We start from the raw sequence: 5,549 nt of genomic DNA on the forward strand, positions 1-5,549 counted from the left end.
ACATATATATATATTTATTTATTTATTTTACCATTTCAGTTTTTTGGAATGAATGTCTTAATTTTATTGGACATTTAGGAATTAATATTTGATATTAAAGATCAGTCATTTGTGCAAATATCACAAGACCGTGTGAAAATATTTCTGCAAATGGCTGTTTCTTTTTGCTTGTGTTTTTTTTGTTTTTTTTTTGGTTTTGTCCTCTGTTGAAGACTATGTCAAGGAAATTTCTAAACCAGCAAAAGAATTCCATCCGTGTCCATTTTGTCGATTTAGGAAAACATATCTGTCTCTATAATAATAGCCGATATAAACACTGGCTGGTTGGTTGGTTGGTTTGTTGTTTGATTGATAACACCCCCCATCTCCACTCCTTATCACGTTTTACACGTTATAGAGAGAGGGGAAAGTAAGTAAAAAAATAAAGAGTTTGAAAACTCTTTATATCTGATAGGATCTACAGTGGAGAAACTGGGAAAGTTAACAAGCTGAATACACGATACCGGGAAGGAATTGTTTGGGGTGAAAGAGTATCCGATAAGCGAAAGGAAAGTGTGGACCAGGAAAATGAAATAGCTGAGGAAGGAGAAGACCAGCCTAAGAAAGCGATGGAAATGTTCTGCGGAAGACGAAAAACCTGGCCTCGTGCTGCTGTACGATGATTTAAAAAGGAAATGCCAGTATGTGCAACGAAATATCCACCGATTTGAACGCAGAAAGGACAGTAAAATGACCCAGGGACAGTTTCTGAAGGACTCGTACGGGGTTACTAGGAAGCTGTGCACGAAAGAAGAATTGGATGCTCATATCAAAGAAACCTACAGCGATCCACACCGTAACCAGCCACTGCTACCTCTGAATGGGATAAAGCATCTTAGAAACTGATATCGAATTTCAAATTGGGGACATCAGGGAGAAAGAGGTGAATGATTTCGTGAAAAAAGTTAGCGCAAAGAGTGACCTTCTTCTATCCAGATACGAGGGCTACATTGAAAGACAATAAATAAAACATGAGAAGTATGCAACAGAGTACCATGTCTTAAAATGTTTTATCTAGAAATCGGTGGGCGATTGACAATTTGAGGTGTGTTCCTGAGAAAGACGACAAAGAAGCGAGGCTGTGCTGTTCACACGTAGGCTGACGAATATATGTTCGGTGTCATAGTCATAGTGCTCATGAGAATGGGAGACCACGTAGTTGTGTCCTATCATCGTCTCTCTTCCACTTCCCTCGACGCGTAGGGTTAATTAAGTAATGAATTCATCTTAAAAAGCTTTTAAAATTGCGACAACGATCACTTTGTCTATTATGAGTCAGAATTCACGCTTATCATTCCTTTCTAGATTCTTTCGTTTATCCAGTGTATACCATCTCATTTAGCTTCGCATGTATGTAATGTATGCTTTGATGTATATATATAAATATATACGAATAGACATATATATATATATATACATACATACATATATATATGTATATATATATACATATATATATACACACACACATATATAAATATACGCACACATATATATATACATATACATTTGCATATATGTGTTTATACACACATATATACATGTATATATATATAATATATATATATATATATATATATGTATGTATATATATTATATATATATATGTATATGTATATATATAATATATATATATGTATATATATATATATGTATGTATATATATTATATATATATATATATATGTATATGTATATATATATAATATATATGTGTGTGTGTGTGTGTGTGTGTGTGTGTGTGTGTACATGTATGCATGTACGTATGTATGCATGTATATATATATGTATATAAATATAAACGTCTGACTTCTTTGTATGTCAACCTATACCGATGTCAAAATCATATGCTAACTAACTTATGCAACAAAAAATGTGATGCAATCCAAAGAGAATTCTTGAAATGTGACTTTTTCAAGATATATGCAGGGCAGAAAGTGTTTTGGCATGGACGATGCAGAAGGCAGAGATACTGTATTTTACCAAAACTCAATAAAACATTACAATGACAACAACAACAACAGTGAAACATAACACACACAGACAAAAGATATGGCGTGAGATTATAGTGATGTGAGATTTAGAGACAAAATGGCGGTGAGCGGTGGTGGCGATGATTGCGGTGATGAAGTTCAAAGAAAAACATTTGCAAAAACATAAAAAAGAACTTTAATTTCAAACCGAAAGACAGTTACAGCGAAATAATGAAGGAGTCGTATTACGAAAGTGATAACATGGAGGAATAGGATATATATATATATATGTATATATATATATATACACATACATACATATATATCTACATATACCAAATTCTCTCCCGAGGCTTTGGCCAGTCTGAGCCTAGAGTAAAAGACATTTGCTCAAGGTGCAACGTACTGGGACTTGAACCCGAAACCATATGGTTGGGAGCAAGCTTCTTACCACACAACTACGCCAGTGGCTATTATTGTTATTATTATTATTATTATTATTGTTGTTGTTGATGTTGTTGTTGTCGTTGTTGTTTTTTCTACATTATTAATATTTGACCCTTAGTAATGGTTATATTAAATGATTTATTAATTTACACTTTATCCATATTCTTTGAAGCATGATGTCACCTTTGGATAACACTTCAAATTAAAATGGAATGGTGTAGTATGATTCGGTGTGGTGGGATTTAATGCAAGAAATCTCAAGAAATCTCAAGATATCTTAAGAAAATGAAATTACAGAAATTAAGTGACAGAATAAATTCCAGATGACAATTTTTAACTTTGTACCGCAGCATAAGATCAATATGAATATCATATTACACACTAAAAACACATAAGCAATGTTCTTAAATATAAACGTACAACATAAGTAGATACACGCACGCACACACACAAACGTACAACATAAGTAGATACACACACACACACACGCAATATATATATATATATATATATATATATATATATAGGTATGTATATATGTACATACACACTCAAACATAATGCTCATATAATTTTAATACAATAACACTCATGCTTACATATACGGTCACTAGATATACACATATATAAGTTATCATGAGAATGTGAGAATTCAAACTCTTAAATATAAAAAAATAAGTGAAGATTATTGAAAGCTTATATTCTGAAGTTAATACAGTGTGTATATGTAATGTGTTTTAAATAACTTTCGACTCACATATTTTGTCACGAAAATACAAAATAATTTCCATATTAAAATCAAGGCAATGATGATGTTTTATGTATAAGCTGATAAAGTTATTACTACACACACACACACACACTGTGGCTGTGTGGTTAGAAGCTTGCTTCCCAACCACATTGTTCCGGGTTCGGTCCCACTGCGTGGCACTATGGGCAAGTGCTTCCCTTGACCGAGTTTGCATATATGAGGCTGTTAACGTCAACCTAGAATACATGCCCGAAGAAGTCGCCATGACTCTCCCGCAACTAATCATCAGGGGAACGAATGAGTCTATATGAACAGAAGACTATACACGGATATGTTAGTAGAAAGCTCCGTGATGATAGTAACATCGATCATCAGAGCAGTTTATCATGGACCAAAAACCGGATTAATACCTCTCACTTTGAAGGGTACGCATTGCAATCCAGGCATTTGTGCCTGATGCACAAAAGGGATAGAGATGCGGCAAAAGCGGTAAAATGTGACAACCGATGCAGACTTCTATACATACATACATACAAAAATACATACATACATACATACAAAAATACATACATACATACATACAAAAATACATACATACATACATACAAAAATACCCTGTTGTTGATGTTGAAATTCCAATGAGGGAATCTTGGATCTAGGTTAGAAACTGGTCCTTTCTCTGTTGGCAAGAAGTCTTGAAACAAACTGAATAACGGCATACATACATATGTGCGTACATAAATACATACATACGTACGTACGTATGTATAAACTATCATTTTCATATATAAGCATTTCAACATACTTGCTTTTTCTATACACACTCAAATTTCATCTTCAAAAATTTCCTTTTAATTTACCATTTCACATCGATTTTTGCCTCTCCGTCCTTTGTATACAACCTGACCATTTTGGGGTAATATGCCTCCAACCAAGCTTTTAGATACGAATCTCAAAAACTAACAATTAAATATATTCCAAAAAATTTTGTTTTCTTCCTCCCTAAAACAGTCATCTGCCACGCCACAACGAACGTTCGACATTTTGAAGTACATCTATGTTACTCACACTTTGTTACGCATTTAATACTTCTACAATAGTTGCATTTTGTCGAACACATCCGAACCTCGAAGCCGACATATGTATGTATGTATGTATGTATGTATGTATGTATGTATGTATGTATGTATGTAGTTATGTATGTATTATTTCTGTATGCATGTATGTATGCATGTATGTATGTATGTATGTATGTATGTATGTATGTAGTTATGTATGTATTATTTCTGTATGCATGTATGTATGCATGCATGCATGCATGTATGTATGTATGTATGTATGTATGTATGTATGTATGGTTGTATACATGCATGTAGGCATGCAGACACAACGTTTCTTGTGTTTCATGTATTTGGCAAGCATTCGTATGATTTTGGTTTGCAATAAACATCCGCCATGTGGCACATAGAAACTGAAGCACTAAATAATCGTGGGTGAATATGTATTTATATACACACACCACTCACGCCAACACGCACACACACACACACACACGCACGCTAACACACACACGCACGCTAACACACACACACACACACACACGTTAACACACACGCACACACACACACACGCGGACGCATATATATATGTATATCTATATCTACATATAACTACATACATATACCTGTATATATATACACATATATACATACATATATACACACACAATGCATAACAAATATAGTAGTAGTAGTAGTAGTAGTAGTAGTAGTAGTAGTAGTAGTAGTAGTAGTAGTAGTTCTATATTTCTATTTGTTTTTATGCCAGTACTAACTCTTCCTGTTTGTTCCTTCTGTTATCACCAATATATATTTTTATACACTGTTTCCGTCGCTTCAAACTGTTTTCCAAGATAACCAACATCAGCTCAATCTATTTTTACTCACTAATCAATATTATATTTTCACAGGTAAGCGCTGTTTACTTTGCAAGCTATGATTTCTCATAGAGAAATATGTTTATCTAAGAAAGGTAGAACGGCGTTGCAATGGTGCTGTTGTCATACTTGGTGCTTGTTGTTTAACTCCAGCTCATTTCTGCCCAAGAAATCTTGTTATTATTAAATGCATTCCAACCGCGACCGTCCCGCTTTTTCTGGAGGATAGATGTGGAACTATAGGCGCAGTGTCACTGTGTGGCACATTGTGCAAGTTCCTTCCAATATAGTCTCGGACCAATCAAGCCCGTCGCGTGTGTGTATATATATATATATATATATATATATATATATATATATATATATATATATGTGTGTGTGTGTGTGTGTGGGGTGGGTGGGTG

Source organism: Octopus bimaculoides, chromosome 17 (genome assembly GCF_001194135.2).
Source record: "Octopus bimaculoides isolate UCB-OBI-ISO-001 chromosome 17, ASM119413v2, whole genome shotgun sequence".
Classification (NCBI taxonomy): domain Eukaryota; kingdom Metazoa; phylum Mollusca; class Cephalopoda; order Octopoda; family Octopodidae; genus Octopus; species Octopus bimaculoides.